Raw genomic sequence first — 21608 nt, 5'->3', positions numbered from 1 at the left:
TAAGCTTCAATTCAATATTAAAGTCACCTGATATTTAAAAATAAGCATATTTTTAGATTTTTTCATGGACCGTCTTGCGCGCTGTAGGTAAAAAAGTTTTGCTCCTTACAGTGTTGCCACTGCTCGCTTTCAAATTTTTGTGTTTGTTAATCAAAAATTCTTTAAAATTTTACAAACTTTGAAATATATAATAAAACCAATTCGAAATTCATAATTCGACCTGCCAGGTGCACATGCTCAAGTGGAGGACTACGTTATTCAAAATTTAATGGCTCTAAGCACGGTCGATTTTTCTCATTGCGAAAAATATTTGTACATTCGTGCAAATTCTTCATTATTTAATTTCTTTAAATATGATGCAGATTGATAATATTTGGTGGGAACAATTTGAAAAGTAACATGCCATTTGTAGTGGCCCGAAAAATCCCGTATCGAGACTAATAGCCCACCTGGACGAACGCTCCGTTTGGGCTAAAAACTAATATATACAAAAGTGAACCATGTGTATTATACAAATGTCTTAAATGCGACTTTTTTTTTTTTTTTTTTTTTTTTTTTTTTTTTTTGTGGAATGTAATATAAGTTTGGACCCATTAGGTTTTTTGAAGCTGGAGACGTGAAAAATGAGCAGTTGCCATCGCCGGGACTGGAATCTGGACCTCTTAAATATGCGTCGAGTGTGCTACCAGTACACCAATGAAGGCATGCTGGAAGGAGAGAGAAGATAAACTGGGGATTAGGGGACTCAATCGACAAATCCTCTTGGCGACGAATTATTGTCCACAACCTTTTAGTTCGGGTGCCACTGTAGAGTTCATTATGGTTTTTTTCAAGTTCGAGATATGAAAAAGGAGCAGTTCCCTCACCGGCCTCGAGCCTGGACCTCTCGAATACGCGACAAGCATTCTGGAAGGACGGAGAAAATACTTTCTAAAATATTTAATCAATCATAACCAGATCATAATTTAATAATATCCTTAAATTGACATAGTGTACAGCTAATTTGTATCTAATGGTACAGCTAATTTGTATCTAATGGTACATTCCAAGAAATTCATTGTGTAAAGTAAGTAATCTCATACTTCACTTTCGTAAAGTCCACTAGGTCACTCAACAATGGTTAAGAACACTCACGCTTAACAGGGTTAATTTCTGCTAGAATTCTGTTTCCAAGTGCGGAGCAGATTGTTTTCCCGCATGTGTTTTCGTTTGCTATGTTTTACATGCATATATAATTGGGCCTTAAAAACACTGACCGGCTAATCAAGGAGGTAATGAAAGTCACCATGAATGTAAAACTAGAACACAAGTTTTGCGGACAATAATGGCAATCGCACAGATTTATCAAACATTCTGTGGGTTATTTTTACCCCAAAGAATCTTCTTTTCAGTAGAATTCAGTGTGTCCATTGCAATTTAGTCATCGGGCATAGTTAGTTTAAAAATGGCTGAGTGCAAACTAGAGTTAGCTTGATCTGAAGCTTATGTTCGTTAGATTTCTCTTTCCTAATCAACTCTCTTATTCAGTTCATTGCTGGTATTAGAGACATTCATTTTCCGGAGTTGGCTTCCTACTGTTCATCTTAATTTAGTCTTTTTATCTCAGAGCAAATGATGTTGAGAAGGAAAGAAAATATCTGCAGTTAAATTAAATGTTAAAATTTTAATTTGAAAATAATAATATTCTTTGCCAAATTTTAAGTTTTGTGATTCGTTATGAGAAACGAAATTAACTTATATTTATAACTTACTATCTCCCATAATATCGTGTAGTTGAAGTGCCAGTGATGAACAACAATATTTCAAGGAAAAGAAAATGAATCTAAAAAGCAGTTTAAAGGTAAAATAATGTCTAGTGAATTTTGTCCTGGATGACATCCAATTTTAAAATTAAAAACATTCGAAAGATGAATATTTCATGAAATGTTCAGTAAAAGAATTCATTGAAAATATTAATAAATGAAGCTCATTATTTTTTAAATTACTTCGGTTAAATCTCTTTAAATTTATCAAAATCCGAGATCAATATATTCAGAGTACTTTAGTTGGAAAATATAGCAATAACTCTTCAGAGAGTTATATATCATCAGAATCCTCTATTCAGAATTATTTGATTGTTAGAAGGTTAGAATATCTGGATAGCAGTTTATTCGTTCACTGCTATCCCGATATTCTAACCTTCTAACCTAACTTCTTGATCTGTAAATTTCTTTTGCTAATTAAAGTTTGTAAGTAAGATTTAAAAGTTCACATATTTATTGCATATGGAAAAAACAGACATAAATATTCTATAATTTAAAATTAAAAACAAATCCTAAAGGTTTGTATATGCCATTCTCATTTTATCTGATATATTTAGTTAATTATTAAAGAAAACCTATTATAGTCACACATATTGTGTCTTTAGAAACAGAATAAATGAACTATTTGTTTTTCAACAAACTGATAAGCAACCGAAACGGCAAACTTCCCCATATTCGGCAAGTATATTAATCATTATAAATTCATACTGAGCAAACATTTACTGAATTTTATGGAAATAAGCTATGCTTACTTTGCTATCGAGTTCTTCTTTAAGTTTGGAAATTTCTTTCTTTCAATGTATAAAGGGTTTTCACTCGAAAGTATCAACATTTTATTAAATTGCTTTTAAACGTAAATAGGATATGCTTAGTATTTTATGTGAACCAATTCATTTTTTTCAATAAGCACTTCTTTTTTTTTATGGTGTAACTATGTAAAAATTGCGTTTCGAATGTATCCTCATATTTTACTTTTTATGTGCCTTAGGATATTGTCGGTTAATAGATTTCAGACGATTGTTTATGGATTGATATAAGAAAAAATGTGCGAATTTGAATGTGAATGTACCTTGCAGAGCCATTAGTATTTTTGAAGCAGAAGAGATGTAAAATGCGCAAACGCCTTCGCCGGGAATCGAACCACGGGCCTCTGGAATATCGGCCCAGCATGCAGAACCACTACACTACGAAGGCACGCTGGGAAAGTGGGAAAAATACCTTATAACCTTTTTACTAGAATTTATGTAATAACTACCACAAGAAGTAATAATTTTCAAATCTGGTGAGTGTGAGAGGATTCATATAAACAAATTATTTCTTAACTCATTATTAGTAAACTAACTGGTATTACTTTGTTTCTGTTTTCTAACCATTCTCTGTCTACTCTATTATTTAACGTTTCAACTTCTGTATGTAACATTTTAAACACCAGGCTAAAGGAAGGACCTGAAGCTCTCGATTCGCTTGTGGGGGTTCCACCCTTTTATCTCATAGCTAAATGTGTAGGAACCTCGTGAAAAGTTCAGCGAATAATCGCTTTAGTTCAGTAACTCAGGAAGGGTTAGTGACCCTTTATTTCTCAAAATAAGATTTGAAGAATTGACTCCTTTCTTAGAGTGTACAGTAAAGCCTCTACTTGGCTTGAACTCAAGTAATAAGAAATAAAACTTAACTAAAAAGATATAGCTGAAGCTATCAAGATTTCTAAGTAGTTGGTCCCTAAATATCAGCTAAGCTGGCGAAGCTAACAAGGGCCTGAGATACGGTCGAGCGTAGTAATAGCTTACAGAGAGTGTAGCCAAAAGGCAAATACGCGCTAGTCAGAATCTCTGGCTCTCTAGCAAAGTCAGTGGAACTTCGACTTAAATACCACTCTTACTCATTTGCATTAACCGCGATTCTAAAAATTCATCCTGGTAAGAAACTGTAAGCTGAAATTAGGCAGGACAGGAAAGTAGCTTTAACTAAATATAACTGTTAAAACTTAAGATAAACCTTACACAGTTTCTGATCGCAACAGAACTTTTATAATGTGTGTAAATACACTAGTGTGCAAAACTTAAGCAACTTTTCAGACTTTATCCGTAACTCATCAGAACCTCACGTGGGAGACATGAAAATCATACCACAGAGGTACAATAAAGAGGAGAAAAGTGTAGTAGCAAAAACTGAATAGGACGCATAAAGTGCGGAACGAATGAAAAAAGGCTTTGTTGACAGAATAGGGGGAAAAAAAAAAAAAAAAAAAAACTGAAATGTTTCAGATTTTAAATTACGTCTAAAGGTACCTTTTTTTAACGTTTTGTGTGTTACCTTTATTTATTAAATATCATGTTCTTTGCATTTAAACCATAAAATTCAGTTCAATAGCAGTGTCGCAAAATAATTTTAAAATGAGCCTATCTTTAGAATTTCCGATACACAGTTCGACGCGCTGGAGATAAAAATGTTTTTTCCCCCGTAGAGTGTTGCCGTGCCTCGCTTTCAAATCGTTGAGTTTGTTACTCAAAAATTCGTTAAAGTTTTACAAAATATTTAATCGATAATAAAACAAATTCCAAATTTGGGATTTCAGATGCCCATATTCGCAGTAGGATTACGTCATTCAAAATTGTATGGCTCTAGGTACCGTTGGTTTATCACAATGCGAGAAATATACATACATTTATGTAGATTTTTCGTTATTTAATTTCTTCAAATATAATGCAGGATTCGTAACATTTTGTGGCAACAGATTGAAAAGTGAACCGACATTTATAGGAGTCCGACGCAAAATCCCAAAACGAAAGTAATAGTCCGTCGTTACTCAAATCACTTTGAACTAAAAAAAAAAAAAAAAAAAAAAAAAAAAAAAAAAAAAACTGTCGGACAAGATAAAGAACAAAAATCGAAAGAACCTCAAATTTACAAGTGTAACCAATCCTTTAACATGAACTGTTGGACTAACTGTGACAACAGGGGTGCCCTCTGGTAAGTAGCTAGAGAAGGTTTTAAATAAATGCTATAGTGATAGGTTATATCAGACTCTTGCTTTGTAATTTTCTTTAAGTTAAATGTAATGCTCGCGTGTAACTTAAAAACCTATTAATAAATACTTGTTACAGTATGCGTGACTCTTTTATGAACCTATAAAAAACGACATCCCTCACAAAGTGACGCCCAACGTTAATGTTTAGTTCTAAGAATTTGTCTTGGCGTTTGCTCTCTTTCTTTTTCAGAAACAGTACTTGCATGATATTCAAAACCAGAATACCTTGGTTACCCCCAAGACATTCTGGTTTTGAGTATCATTCTTTAAGAAGCATCCCATTCTTTAAGAAGCATCTGTCGGAATTGTCAGTTGTTCTCCGAAGGGTAAGATCGTGTCACCAGGCGTCTCTCTAAAGTATATCACATGTGTTCAATGTGATTTAAATCAGAGGAATTCGCTTTCCAACCCATTCTGTGGATATCTTCATTTCCCCAAATCTCCACAACAGCATGAGTCTTGAGTCTTGTGTGGCCGTAAATTATGATTTATGAAAACAAAGTTGGGACCAACGGCACACAGAAAAATAGGCATGTTGGGGGGGGGGATAACTTTATCACAGTTAACGATCTCTGTTAAGTGAGGCTTTGTCGAAAATGAGGAGCTCCGTCCATTTGTTCATTATAATATCTACCATACAAGCACGCCAGGACACGTGTGGGAAATGGTTCTTACTTAAAATTAAGGGCACATTCGTTTCGAAAAATTATTATATCTACCTTTCTATCACTCTTTCTCTTTATACATATAGGATAAAAGGCATGTAAGGCAAAGTGCTATCTTTAATTTTTAAAAGTCCATTAATTTTCCATCTGAATTTGTCTGTTGGCGTTTTCTATCCTAAAAATAATAACGCTTGTAACAAATCTCCCTTAACTCTTTTATTTCCCAACTAATAGCTGTTGAATATTCATACAAAAAACTTAAAACTCGTATAACTTACAATCTTCAATAATAGTTGTGAAGTCAGCATCTAAACTTCTTTTTAAGTATTTAAAAAGTCAGTATCAAATAAATCTTCATGTAATTTAGTTCTCACCTAACGTATCACTTTCATAACTATATCTTCAAACACACTTTAGTCTCAGAACATAAATCATCCTGCGTGTATTAGAAATACTGTCTGTTTTATTACACGTATAGCATGTAACTTTCGTGTCTGAGCAAAAAGGACCTCATGGCCATATTTTCGCACGCGATCGTCAGTTTCGGAGTTTGAAGGCATATTCTGGTACCTTTTTGCGTATTCTCAGTGCAAAGAGAGAGATTCAAATTAGCTTAACATGTACCGCCACACTAATTCCTTCTTGAGGTGGAGAGAGAAGGGGTCGACACATACTTGTATTCTTGCAAAAGTAAAAGTGAGCCTCGTTGCGTCTTTAGAATTCCGAGGCCTTCGCCGCCAACCCCTCTACTTTCCAATTTGCATCGGTAATTTGAAATTACGCCTTTCGTTTTTACTTATTTATTTCATTTGTGTATTTCACTATGCCTACCTTTCCCGCTACCGCATTTTGTTCATCGATCTTTTTAGTAATGCTATATGGCGCAAGTGATTTCGGTGGCCTCCTTGTACGTTTTCTTTATATATTTATATATTAGGGTTGCATTGCTGAATCTTTCTTTCTTCCGATTTCATTTGATTGATTTTTTTTTTTTTTTTTTTTTTTTTTTTTTTTTTTTTTTTTTTTTTGCTCCATGGTAAACTTTTTTTTTGATGTATCAATACTAACCAAGACTGTTGCCTTCATGTAGTACACTTAAAATAGACATTAATGAATAAGCTGGCGTAGAACAGTTTCAAATTTTATTTCTGTTAAAACTCGATAAAGATTCAATTTAAAGGTACACTTATGTAAATATTTTATAGTGCAGAAGGAAACTTGAAAATTGATACTATTTATAAAATTGGAATACCTTGAAGTTACTAATTTCAGACTCCCTCCCATATAAAATAACTCTGCAATTCTGAAAGTATCGTAATATGAAATTAAAATTGAATCAATTAAATATGAGCTTGATTTGTTGAAGATACTTTACAATAAATAAATAAAATAAAATGAGTCTAAAAATAAGTTGCAAATAAAATAAAATTATCGAAACAACATATCTTTTAATAAAACTAAATAAAATGTGTTGTGTTTGAGTATAAAAATTAACGGATGAACTTCCAGATTTTTCATAAAAGTTTTCTAAAATGTTAGGCCGCGCCTATAAGTAGAATCTTCAGAAGAAATTTAAAGAAAGCAGTATCGCCTCCTCTTGGGGCTCATCTAGTGGTGAAGTGCTTAAGGCCGTTGAATATTAGGTGTTCGACCTGTGTTCGATTCCACGCCAATGGGCTAGCTGTATTGTTGCCTTCGGGAAGCGAGACATTTCCCTTAGAAATTCCTCTACCAAGACATCTCTCCCTTCAGGCAGAGCCCACCAGCGGCCGAGCGGTAAAGTCGCTGAACACTGGTAGTTCGGTCCGAGGTTCGAATCCCGCGAACGGGCTGGCTGCGTGGGTGTTTTCGTGGTTTTCCCCACGTGTAACGTGTATACGAGCCAGTTTACCTTAGGAAGTCCTCCACAAAGGCATCCCTCCCATTTAATTATGGCAAAGCACATAATTAAATACACCAATACCTTTTAGGCAGATAGCGTGTTTTGACATATTTTAATAGCCTACCATGTTATTTTGTGAACCAGTACTCTTTGTTATTTATGCATATTATTTTGTTGTGTTATGAAAAGTCTGTAAAGTGTAATAATAGTATACATATATCGCAAAGGCTTTTTAATCGAAATAATTCTAAATTAATTTTCGCATTTCCCTTTTTTAAATGTTGAAAGTCTCATTGCATTATAAGTAGCAAAGTAGCATTCTCTTTTCTTTGCTATATAACATTTAATGCTGAAATTATCATATATCCCGTACGAAAAGGAATTACAGTTATAGAAATTGCTCAGAAATATGAGTCTGAAATTCCCCGTGAGGAAAGCATGTGCTCTTCAAATAATAAGAAACAGAAGTCACCGTTGGGAAAGGAAGCATATGTATTGCAACTAGAGATCTCAGTTGCATGACGCTCGCTTTAAGTAATTCTACTTATTGTAATGCAATGTTTAAGAAAAGTGAGTTCAGATTCCTCGCAAAACCATGAAAAATATTAGTTATTTCAAATGTTAGTAAATAAAGAAGAATTTCTTGGAACACAATTCGTCACTTCAGGCAATAGGACCTCCATTGATTTATTCTGAGAGTTTATCTAAAGGAAACTTTATATATGTAATCTAAAATATAGAAACTTTAAGTATCTATAGTAAAAGTAAATTGGAATCAAAACAAGGCAATTACTCAACAATATTAATAATTGCATTCTTGTATAGGAGGTTTAACACAATATCTAAACAATTTAAAATTAATAAGATTTAATTAAAAAGAATTAAAGTAGTACAAATTCGAAAACAAAAAATGTAAAAGGGAAAAAATTACAAGACAATAGATATATAAAAACTAATCTCCTTTTACTGAAACTCTAATTCAGAATTCATCAGAAAAAGCTTCATAAAAGTTGATTAATATGCTTCGAAAATGTGGTTCGTTCTCCTGATTCATTTGAGATCGAAATCAAAAACCGAAAAAAAGAAAAAAAAGTTCATTGCATTAAAATTCATACAAAATAAAAAAAGTGAATCTCAAATGTACCAGGATTTTCCCTGCACACCTTCAAAACACACACACACACACACAAAAAAAAAAAAAAAAAAATCTTAAAAGGTTTCAGATTTTAAAATTACTTCCAAAGGGGCTTTTTTAACGTTTTGTGTGTTACCTTTATTTATTAAATATCACGTTTATCACGTTCTGTGCACTTAAACTATAAAATTCAGTTCAATAGCAATGTCGCAAAATAATTTTAAAATGAGCCTATCTTTAGGATTTCCGATACACAGTTCCGCGCGCTGGAGATAAAAATGTTTCCCTCCCCCGTAGAGTGTTGCCATTGCTCGCTTTTAAATCGTTGAGTTTGTTACTCAAATATTCGTTAAAGTTTTACAAAATATGAAATCGATCATAAAACAAATTTCAAATTTGATCTTCCACATGCCCATATTCGTAGGAGGATTACGTCATTCAAAATTTGATGGCTCTATGTACCGTTGTTTCATCATAATGCGAGAAATATACATACATTTATGAAGATTTTTCATTATTTAATTTCTTCAAATGTAATGCAGGAATCTTACATTTGGTGGCAACAGCTTGAAAAGTGAAACGGATATTTATAGTGATTCAACACAAAATCGCAAAACGAAAACAATAGTTCTTCATGGACAAAGCCCCTTTGGACTTTGAAAAAAAAAAAAAAAAAAATCTACATAATGTATAATGAACATTCGGGGAGGAATGGTCTAAAAACATTATATGCAAATCTGAAATTCAAAATCAAATGTAAATATAGAGTGCAATACAAATATACTTTAAACCTAATAGTCATTTAAAAAAAAAATTCGAAAATTGGGCGGTCCCCGATTATGCGGAACTAAACTTTTAATTCCAAGAAAACGAAAAACTTCTTGAAAAAGCAGAAAAACCTAAAAAAAGAATGCAAATAAATAAATAAATAAATTTATAAAATAAAAAAATATATGTTCTATTCAAGGCAATACAAATAATCATTAACATTAAAATATGTAAAATACTAAAACAGAAGAAAAAGCTAGGAAATGCAGCGCTAAAATTAATTAACTAGTTATATTTCTGTATCTACACTTTTTGTATAAAATATTTAGTATAGTATGAGCTAGCAAGCTGTCAAAATTATTAATAAAAGTCTGCCGTTTGAAGAATGTTTTCATTGTATAAATTTCTCAAATGCCTCTGCGCATAAATTAAGCGTGGAAACGAAATCGAGGTTTGGGAGGATGATAAATCCGCCTTAGACATCCAGAATGACATTTAACCCCCTACTTTCTAGTAAATAGAAATATTTGGTAAATTTATTTTAACTGGAACTCAAGACGAAACAACAAATATGAAAAAAGAATGCTACTAAAATCTGAAATAAAGCCTGTATATTAAAATATCCAAATACGAACATTAAATAATATAAATAACCACCTGTGCGTGTGCATGACATACCACGTTACTGGCGTAGAATTTAATATGGATCTTGTTTGCTTGCAAAAATTTTATCGTTATTTTAGACATACATTTGCTACTTTTGATGGGTGCGTACATGAAGGCAAAAACGTATTCATAAAAGTTTTTTTCCTCACATATATCTGGGCCTTTTTTTGAAATGTACTCGATAGTTATGTTGATAATATGATCTGCTTTTACTCTAATGGCTTACGTAATATTTGCCTACGAACGTCGAATCGAAAGGATCTCAGTTCGATGCTTGCCAACATTAATGGCGATGCTTTCGATTATTACCGGTAGATGGCGTCACCTCCCCATCATTATTTATCGTGAAAAGTCGGTATCATTATTTATTGTGAGAGTCGTGTCGCTTTAATATGCTTTCCTAATCATTTCATTTGTGCATTAAGATATCGATTATTGGAAGAAATATCAAGTTAGTGACTAATTTTTCGGTTACTTTAGTGTAATTCACGTGATTAAGGTTTTTCCTAGCAGTTGAGAATAAAGTTTCAGCCTTCCTGAATATCATAAAGCGTAGCTGTAATAAGTTAAATCTCGATTCTTTTGACAGTATTTTTACTCTGTATGCAGTAATTTAAAATAAGATTTAATTCTTCCCGTTCACTTATATTATCAACGAAAATATACCGTTAGAGATACACTGAGAGATTATCATGTTACCCGCCTTTTTATTATACATTGTTCACGTCTTAGATGTAAATTAGTTAGAAATACGAGGAAAATTTATGCGGCAGAGACTGAAATAAATCAGGAAAGCGAGTACTTAATTCGCTGACATTACTCAAGTAGTTAAGTTAGTTCATTTCGTTAAATACAGTTGGTTTCAACTATTCTTAAGAATAAGCTAAATGATAAATGTTTAAAGTGAAGAGTTCTTCCAACTTCCATGGCGCTCTCTTTGATGTTTAAATTAAAGTATAGCTTTAAATAAAGTGAACTAGTATATGAACGGCGAAATTGCGTGGAAACAGAACTCACTTTGATCTATTTATTAAGTTCTTGGAATCTGTTAAAAGCTGAAATTAAATCTGTTTGAGTAACATTTTCATAATTAACGTGTAAATGCAAGGCATTAATTTTGAAATACTGTAAGCAAATCTTTTAATACTTAAAGGACTTTTACTTATAATAATAGTGTATGTTTCTGGAAGAAAATAAACATGTGAATAATATATAATGTTGACATTTGAAGATTAAATGCTTTTTCGAGTACAGTAACAATTGCTCAGTGGTCTTATTTCTGTATAATTGGTAAAAGTTTATAAGGTATTTTAGCATGCCTTCGTAGTGTAGTGGTCAGCACGCTTGGCGCGTATTCCAGAGGTCCGTGTTTCGATTCCCGGCGAGGGCATTGCTCATTTTTCATATCTCTTGCTTTAAAAAAATACCTAATGTCTCTAGAAGTTCTGTATAATCAGTAACAATCAGTTCAAATTAATTTTATTTATTTATTTATTTATTTTTGTATCAAAACCCGTCTTTAAATTTCAGCGCGTATGGAAAACACTGATTTCAAATTTGATTATTGTATATATCCTCGTATACGTATATATAATTATTATTATAATAATATCGTATATATAATTTTTTGCAAAGTTTTTGCTACTGAAGTTTGGAAGCTGGCTTATATATGAGTTCCAAATTATTTTCAAATAATTCAATCAAAAAATAAAACTAATAAGTAACCAAAAAAAGATAATAATAATAATTTGAATTCTTTAATCCTAATTTGAAGTTATCAGTTTCTCAATATCCATATCTGATTTGGATTTTTTATCAGTTCTTCCAAACTTTCAGCTACAGACAAAATCCTAATGAATATCTTCTGGTTTACTCTTAACATCACTGTCGTTCACCTCGTAGCTAATATTATCTTCGATTCCGTCCATAGCATTGCTGAAGCAACGTTTTTTGAACAGACGGAGAATTTTTTCTCGCCTTTTTTTCGAACACATTATAAACTGGAGCTCCCATTCAGGCCGTATGATAGGAACAACAAAGTTGAACGACCACTTATTCGAATTTTTGGCAATTAATAGCTTGATTTGTTGGTTAATTTAAAATACTATTTAGATACGAGTTTCCAGCTTTGCTTAATTTTTGCGGCAAAATCTTAGCACTTGGCTGTTAAACGAACTGGCCTATATTCGGAAATATACTGTAACTTTTAGTATTCTATAGTTATAGTAAAATATTTATCTTTAAATGTTGTCGAATATATTTACTTACAGATTACAACAGTTTCCATGTTAAAGTCGTCTGATCTTTTTACAGTGGTCAAAGAAGTCTGTTACTGCGATATGTTCCAAAATGAAATATGCAGGCTTAATTAATATTATTGGTTTCCTTCCCTTTCTTGCGAAAAATCTTTGTGAGGAGAAAAAACTATTCGGCTCCGTTCAGACGAGGGTATAAATGGTTTAAGCCGATAATAAAAACTGATTTAAGCCGATTTCGTTGCTAGGTAACCAGACCTTGCTAAGCCACAAAAACTAGTTTAGGGGCTTTGGCATAAAATTCGAAATTTCCAACTGTATGCCGACTTTGTATCAGAGTCGAGGAATCAGAGCGAACGCACGAAATATGAGCGGGAAAGTTGTAGACACATGCGCAAATGTAACTTTTCTAATTGGCTATGGCTTATGCCCTGTCTCGTAGGTGTGAACATTCGCATTTTGTGCTGTATGACTAAGCCACTATGAGATTTACATCACCCTCTGAGTCAGCTTTTCATCACCTTGTAAGTCACTAATTATTAAATAATAAAATAAATATGGCATTTTATATTAATGTATACCACCCGAGTGCCGTGATCGGAATTATCCGGTTGTGGTATTTTTTGTCATTTGATATATAGCAGATTATATTTAAAACAATTTGCTTCTTACTTTTTTTAATAATTACTTTTCTTTAATAATTTAATAGGAGAAGCTGACTATAGTCATGCCTATATGGATGACGAAACACAAATTGAATAATTGAAGAGTTAGGCTTGGAGATATGTCTCCTGCCTGCTCAACAATTATTCACTAATGCAAATTAATTTAGTCTTCGAAATTTTAAAGAAAACTTTTTAGTATTAATTTTTTGGAATATTATATATTTTTTCATGGTTTTAGTTACTTGCATTTAATTTACATATGCTCTCAGAATTTAAATGATATTGTAAATTAGTTCGCAGCAATTATCATTTATTTGTATGCAATTAAAATTTCATAATTTAAAATTAAAATTTTTATTAACTTTAAATTTATACGAATAAAGAATGTTTGCTATAGTCAAATTTAATTCCTTGCAGCAATGGCGCAAGAGAATTTAAATTTAATTTAACGTTACTATTTATTTTTATGAAATAATTTACTTATGATTATATATAGTATATATAAAAGTAGCAAGACAACATGAATTAGAGAGACATTAATGGTCAAGAGTTTTGCGCATTCAGCTGCAAAATTTTTAAAAAACTTTAGAAGAAAGAGGGACATTTAAAGGTTTATGCTAAAAAATTCATCTGACTCTATAGTGCCTTAGCAAAAAAGGTAAAGTCATTCAAAATCTAGAAACAATAACAAAATAATAAAAGCAAACTCATAAAAGCTAAAGGTTAAAATTACAAGCCGAGACGACTTAAAAATCAAAAAGGAGCTAGAAAAAATTAATAAATTTAAACACTCTAAGAATTATACAAAGACTGTTGTAAAAATGAAACATATTACAAAAATACATATGCACAAAAACTTGCAACAAATGGTAAATAACTTTATCAAGGGATCAATCCATTTATGAAGGGAAACGCAGCTCAAAACTCCAATTAAGTTAATACCAATAGCGCATTATATATATATATATATGAATATTCGATGTCCATTTTAGTTAACACAGAAAGATGAAAAATAGTCAATTAATGATGAAAAGCAAGGTAAATGTTTGCTTGTAACCTGACTTAAATAGCAGTTCAATAGGTACTGGCTAAATCGCTGAAATTTCTGGAGCATTCGAAAAATCGACAGTTTGTTGATATTGACTTTTAAATTACTGTTATAAAGTATTTTTCTCCCTCCTTTCCGTATGCCTTCGTGGTGTAACTGGAAACACACTCGACGCTTGTTCCGGAGGTCCGGAGTTCAAATCCCGACGAAAGCATTGCATGTTTTTTCACGGCTTCATCATCGAAAAACCTAATGACTCTATGTTGATATTTTTTAATAAATTTTAACTCTATCATTTTCATTCCATCTTCAATGTTGACTTGGAGTTTTTATATGCGTGCACAGCAGATGTTGTATATCGAGAGCAAAAATGTGACATTTTTGTTTAGAGATGTGCAAAAGAAATTTGTGCAACAAATAACACATAATCCTTTCTCTAACATTTCTATATTTAATCTGTTCTGAAGCTAAATTACTTTGTATTAAGCTTTCATGTATTTAGACATTTATTTGACAGGTAGTGCCACTTTATTTCAAAAAGTCATAATCGTAAAAATAAATGTGCATATATTTGTGCACGAATATATATATGTGTGTGTGTTTGTGCGTGTAAGGCTTGCAAACTTCAGAGCTTTTAATATCTGTAACTGCAGTTTTGGTTTAGATAAGGTATTTTGCCTAGGATTCGCTGTCATTTATCCTAATACCTAAATTTTAGAAACAGGATATGCTTTCGTCACCATTAACATCCGCAGATCTGTCATCTCATCCCGGATATGAATATTTGTCACGTTTCCTCGTAACTCAAGCGTAAAATTTATGCGTGAGGTATAGGTGCTTTAATTAATGGTATCATTTGTAAACGCCTCCATTTGTTTCGGAGTTCATGAAAGTCAAAGCTGTTAAACTAAATCCAGTGTTTGGCGGTCACATTTCAGATCTATTTATCTTATAAATAATTATTTGACAATCACGTGTGGTGTTTTTCCCTCATTTTTTAACATATATTTGTATTTTTTTCTGTGAATGATTTAAAATTTTTTATTTAACACTCTGGCATTCGGGTGACAGCAAAACTTCCGTTCAGGTCGTGTCATCCGGGTGACAGTTCTTTGAATACTTACGAGGTAAAGTAGGTATTTGAAAAAAGTGATTGTTTTTTTCCCTCTCTATCAATGGTGAACTCTAGTCGTTTATAGGCGTTGGCCAATACTAAGGCTTGAAGCGGTGGTCACTTTATAATAGAGGCACGTAAATGGTGAGCTTCCGTTGTCTCCTCTGAAGGAGCAGGTAATTTACATGTATGTCTTCCCCTCGAATCGAACCCGGGCCTTTTGGTGTGACAGTTAGAGTCACTAACCACTTTACCGTCTGGGCGACTGCTTATTCGTTGTTGAAAGAAATAAACGAAAATGATTGTTACCGACAATTAAATTCCTTTCGTTCATTAAACTGAATTGTAGTTTCTTCGGTATCAACTTCTCTTTCTTCCTAAACAACCAATTTTTGTAAAATATGATCAGTTGTATCTACACGACATATAATTATCACTATTCGAACTAGAATCTGGAGATATTAGTTTGTCTATAGTTATCTTTCTGAAAATTCTTGACTGTTTCTCATCGCTACTATTCAGATTTTTCTAAACCTCACATTCCTTCTTCATTGCTATATGATTAACTTAAAAATTACTTTCTTTTAGACATTGCAAAAACGTTAAGGCAATAATTTTAACACAAAAATATTTCTACCATTTGTCACTATCGAAATGATATTTGGAAAAGAAACAATAATTTTCGAATTTTACGCTCTTCGTTATTGAGGAAAGATTTTAAACTAAATGAATGTCCCAAAATATTTCGTTCTAAACGTCCTAAACTCCTACGATCGTAAACAATTGACACATGGTATAGCAGCGCTGGAGGCCTGAAGATTTTCTTACAAACTCGCGTGGCAGTCAACGTGTTAAATAAGATAGATGTCATAGCATTTTAAATGAGAGAAAGTTTATTAGTATAGCATATACTGAATTGCCTTTTTCCTAGAAAACCAAAATGAGCATGCCTGTCTTGTGGCGGTTACACATCTCACACTGAACATCAGTACTCTATGAAGTGGATGACAGTAAGTTACAAGCGCAGACATTACAAACGAGCTTCTTGCTGTCGAAGAGGAGAGCCGGCTGCGGTAGAGTTGGACCCAGCTTTGAAACAATGAATATTTTTCAGTGTATGTTGTCTTTGTAGCATAAAGCACCGAAAATACTGGTGATCCGTAAGCCCTTTTGAGATGTTGTCTTAAGGAAAAAAAGGTAGGAGACATTCATCTTCGTTCCCTAAGGATACTTTGTCAAAATTTGGACGGAATTAGACAAAAGCCGAACTGTGCCCTCGAAGTACCTAAGGCCTTGGCTTACGATACACTCATACAACTCTGATTATTGATCCGATGGAGCATCTCTCACATACAGGAGCATTAGAAACTACAATACATTATAAACGTGAAAAGAAAATTTTAGAGGAAGGTTACAGAAACTTTGCAAGAAATTTCACAAATATATCAGGTTGCAATATAAAGAGAAAAACAAGTAGTATCCTTGCTTACTAGCAGTTCTTAATGTGATATTGATCATCTAGCCTTGTAAAGCATTTTCTCCCTTCGTTTTTAATTTGCATACAACATCACTCTAGGCCCATGAATGTAAGTACACGTATGAGAGAAGGAGCTGTCAGAGTTTCACATATTCTTACCATTTTGTGGACGACTTGTAAGAGCAGTTAAAAAATACGTAATTGTTTTTAATTTCTTCCAATTTTGTGAAATTTCTATAATTTTAAAGAAATAAATTTGCAGTTTGCACTTCTTTCTCAAATTAAGTCATAGGTACCCATCAGCCTATTTTGTAAGATATTGGAAACGAATGCCTCAGTACATAATCGATAAATTCCTTCATTAGTTTTGCTAACCAGAAGGTTCAGAAATCTTTCTTGAGCTTTGCTATCCAAGAGAAACAGTCATCTGCCTTTAATTGGCTACGTTTGACTTTCATTTTCTATTGGATCCACAAATAAAATAGTCATGACTTACGTAAAGGTGCAATAATGGTTTTTTTAAAAAAATAACAAAGTTATCATCTATAAATAATTTCTGCGTAATTTTTTTTTGGTAATAGCTGGTAAACTGTTACATTGCATTACAAATTCTTATTTCAGTATTTAAGTAAAAACTGTGAATAACTCTATCTGCTTGTATTAAGTTTTCATGATTTCAGCTTTTTTAGTACTAATACCTTTTGAAACATTTCTCTTTGCATTTGGATTTGTCTGCAATGCTCTTAATTTATTCCAAAGAAAAGCATTCTTGGCTTGCTTATTTCTTTGCTTTGTAACTAGATTTAATATTTAAGCAAATCTAATATATGCAGTGAAATGTTCCCAAGTTCCATTTATTGCTCTAACAGATCACTTTCTATCCAGACTAACACAGAAGCTGTTTTGTCTTTGTTGGAAGGAATTCGAGGGAACAAATGCAAGAAAGTAATGAAATGAATCTTCGTAAATCACAGCTGGAGATGAGCGGTAAAGGTTTATGTATAACCTCAGACTGCTGAGAAAGGAAAAGCATAAATTACTTAAGGATGAAATAACTGTCGGTGTAATCCGAAAAGATATATCCAATATAAATTATTCGCAGTTGTATTTCCGTCCAATGAGTGTATCGTAGGATTGTCGATCGTCAAAGTGTATTTCTTCTTTTCCTCTTTGTCTATTTTAAAAATTAAATTTTTAATTTCAGCCTTGATTTATTGTTCGTAGGAGTTAGTGTATTGTAGATTACATTGTTTTTTATTACAAATTATAGTGAAGTATTTTCGCAAACTTTGATTTTTTATAAATTATTGCAAGCTTATAAGGTTACATTTAAAATACAGAATGCTGTTTAACATGTTGTAGCGATATAAGGAATTTTTTGGAAGCAAACAAGATGGAAAATTTGCAACGCCTTCGCCGGAAATTGAACCCCGGACCTCTGGAATAACGGCGCAATGTGCAGCCCACTACACCACGAAGGCATGCTAGGAAGGTGGTTGAAATACCTTATATACTCCCCCTTTTAAGGGGCAACTGGGGTTTTTAGAGGACCCAATCGCCAAATCCTGGGTAAGGAGAAACATCATCCAACACGCCTATTTTCGTTCGGACGCCACTGTAGAGATATTAGATATTTTTTGGAAGCAAGAGAGATAAAAAATTAGCTACGGTTTTTTTAGGGGACCCAATCGCCAAATCCTGGGTGAGGAGAATCATCATCCAACACCCTTTTTGTTCGGGCGCCACTGTAGAGACATTAGGTTAATTGGAAGCAGAAGAGATGAAAAATTAGCAACGCCTTCACCGGGAATCGAACCACGGACCTCTGGAATACGGGCCTAGTGTGCAGAACACTATACCACGAAGGCACGCTAGGAAGGCGGGAGAAATACCTTATAATGTTAAAATATAAAATATAATATTGCAATTAATCCATTGCTGAGAAGCCCACCAGCGGCCGAGCGATAAAGGCGCTGAACACTGTAGTTCGCTCCGAGTTTCGAATCCCGCGAACGGACTGGCTGCATGGGCGTTTTCGTGGTTTTCCAAATGTGTAACGTGTATACGAGCCAGTTTTCCTTAGAAAGTCCTCCACGAAGGAATCCCTCCCTTTAGGCAGATAGCCCTCTTGTGCTTTGCCATAATTTAATAATCCAATCCAATCTATTACTGAGAAATTATCACGAGTCTTTTGAAGGTTTTGAAACAGAATTGAAAATATATATTTTCTTCAGTTTTCATAAATTAGCTTGTAAATTAAAAATATATTATAGGTATAACTATATCTAATAAAACTGCACTATTATAAATTAAAACTCTTACTTAATAACTTATATTAAAATTTTCACTAATTAACTAAAATTATTAAACTATTAACTTATTAACTAATATTAAAACTATATCATGTTTTGAGCAGAAGTAGTGTAATTTTAATGTTTCTTAACTTTGACGGATTGTCCCTGACCACGGGTAGTTCGTTCCAGGGTTCGAGTCCCGTCGAAAAGACTGGCTGCATGGGCGTTACGTGGTTTTACACCATGGCTCTCGTATGCATGGTGCATTTTCAGGGTACCATGTATACAAGCGATGTATGTAGTATAGCATATACGAGCTATGTATATTGTATGTGGTACCAATTATACCATGTATGTTCCGTTGTATACATGGTATAAAACTTTTCGTGGGTCCCGTGGCAACATGTATGCGAGCCAGTTTTCCTTCGAAACGTCCTCCACGAAGGCATCTCTCTTATTAGGCAGATAGCCGTCGAGTGCTTTATAATCAAATAAACCAAACCAAAACCAAACTTAACACTGATAGATAATGAAATACAAATTTCTGCTGACGAAACTAACGAAGTGCTTTATATTTTAATTTTTTATATTCTCCATTGGTAGATTGCGTACGATCCTAGATTTTTTTACTGCGCATTTTGGAATGTTATTCATCGCTGCGTTTATCTTTTTCCTGCACACACACTTTCAGATTGTATGTTTGCTCACAGTTCGGTATGAATTGGATTATGAGATGCACACACTGATATGAAAATCCAGTTTTATTTAAAAATAATATTAGCATTGAAAAAAGAAATTAAAATAAATTTATCGCTCTGGTTGATTGATTTTGTTCTTCTCATCATTTATTGTCTTTGTGAAAAATAATTTATATAATAATTTATTTTATATAATGCTACACGTGGAAAAATAACTATTTTATGAAAAAGTCTGATAAATGTTACATTTACTCAAATATTATATTTGTAAATAAGAGCCTTCTCCAATCCTCTCAGCCAGTGCATTTTTACATTTTCAGAATTTTAATGCTATGTATGAAATGATAAATCGACTAAAAATGTCAGTTTTATTAACCGACTAATATTTTTTAACAATGATGATACGGAAGTAGCAAAATTCGTTTTATTCTTTGTAAAATATTTTTATCCATACAATTCGCTTTATTAATCTATGTAGAAACATTCGTATTTTGTACATTTAGAGTTAGAAGTCTAAAAAATTATCTAGACGTTATTGCTGTTTGAAAACTTTATTATTTTTTCCATTAAAGGAAAAAAAGAAAACATTTTACTGGAAACCAATTAGAATTAAAAAATTAAACTTATTTTGACGCAGCTTTTTTATCCTTATTTCCTTTATGTATTTTGGTTTATCTTTCATTTTATGGCACGAGCTTTTGCCCTTTATACAATCGCTTTGAATTTTACTGCATGTTTCCTCCAACTTTTTTAATATAAGGCTATTTGGGAAAGAAATTCCTATTTGCATAACAAAGCGCAGATACAGAAATGAAAAAGATATTTAAATTTCGTTTGTCTGTTTGACGGCGAATTTCATTTGATCGAAGTCACACTCTTGTTTTTTTTCCAAAAATAAATATTCAACTATTGTGCAAAACAAAAGAATTTTTTGTTATGCCATTATTTGGTAGTACGTATTTTTTTGCTGTACAGTCACATGACAATACGTTAATTTTTGGTGATTGTGTGTTTACGTAACTTTTAACAATTTATGTACAATATGTTTTAAAATAACTGATGCTTACTCTATTCTAGATAACATATAAAACTTGTTAAAGGCATTTATTTTCTCAGTTTGGAATGGGGAAGAGAAAACGTGTAAGCAAAATTTCGTTCCGAATTTTGTATACATTTCTTACGATGTATGGAATTAAATTTAAATTTATTGTTTTTTTCCGTGTAACGTACCTGTCATTTGGCATGAAGTTTCCGTTTTACTCAAAATCTTTCGGAGGAAATATTTGAACAAAGACTGGGAAGAAAGCAAAAAACAAGAAATTATTTTTATGTTCCGTAAAAAATCCGAAAACACGGCATCTGATTGTTTTATTTTTTCTTTGGCTGTCAACCATACCCCGCATTCCCCTTCAAAGTTAACCAATAAGAGAACAGTTTGCTGGGAAGTAAATAAGTTATCCTAAACAAAGTCTCAGCCATAAAACTAAATAAATAAATAAAAACGGCGGGGAAAGATGCGGATAAATTTCCTCTCTTATAGCTGCCCTTTTTTTTCCTTTTTTTTTTTTTTTGCTAGATTTTTGTTTGTATCCGCGCGCCATCCGGAGTTATTTATATATTATTCCGTTTCCGTTGTTTCCGTTTTTATATCGATACAACGCCTGATGTCTCTTTTCCTCCGACCCCTCTTCCGATTTCCGATAGTGGAAGGGCGAAATGTTGTTGCCAGATTGCGGAAGGCCCTGTTGTAAATTTTCTCGTTTTCGATAAGTTTCTCCGAGCGACGTTGGCATCAAGGTGAATTGCCTCTTCCTTATCTTTCGAATGCGCAGTTACGGTTTATATATGTCTGCTGTATATGGTAAAGGAGTTGCCATCTTAATTTTCCGCGCTCCCTCTGCCGTTAAAGGACAGATTGAGAAGGCAAAATGACGAGTGTGATGGTTTGCAACATGTGCTGAGACTTCTTAAGGTCACAATAAATATCTCTATTGTTTTCATAAATATGAAAGAAAGGCGGAGTTCAATGGACAAAGGATCAGAGTATGGGAAATGGTCTTTCGTAGTTTATTCACAATTCATTTTTATACTTTATATTTTTCTTTATATTT

General features: G+C 32.8%; 1 protein-coding gene and 1 non-coding gene across 2 annotated transcripts in view; one reads left to right on the top strand and one right to left on the bottom strand.

Annotated features, from left to right (window-relative positions):
• LOC118195683 (semaphorin-2A-like) overlaps positions 1-21608 on the top strand; it is a 625034-nt gene that overhangs the window by 285384 nt on the left and 318042 nt on the right. The window lies entirely within an intron of this gene.
• Positions 2923-2996, bottom strand: TRNAI-GAU (transfer RNA isoleucine (anticodon GAU)). The gene has a single exon. It is a non-coding gene; the product is annotated as a tRNA-Ile (tRNA).

The sequence above is a fragment of the Stegodyphus dumicola genome, chromosome 10, assembly GCF_044657685.1.
Source record: "Stegodyphus dumicola isolate Sdum_Otavi_A_Nest chromosome 10, ASM4465768v1".
NCBI classification, from domain to species: domain Eukaryota; kingdom Metazoa; phylum Arthropoda; class Arachnida; order Araneae; family Eresidae; genus Stegodyphus; species Stegodyphus dumicola.
This window is presented reverse-complemented; position numbering and strand designations above follow the sequence as displayed.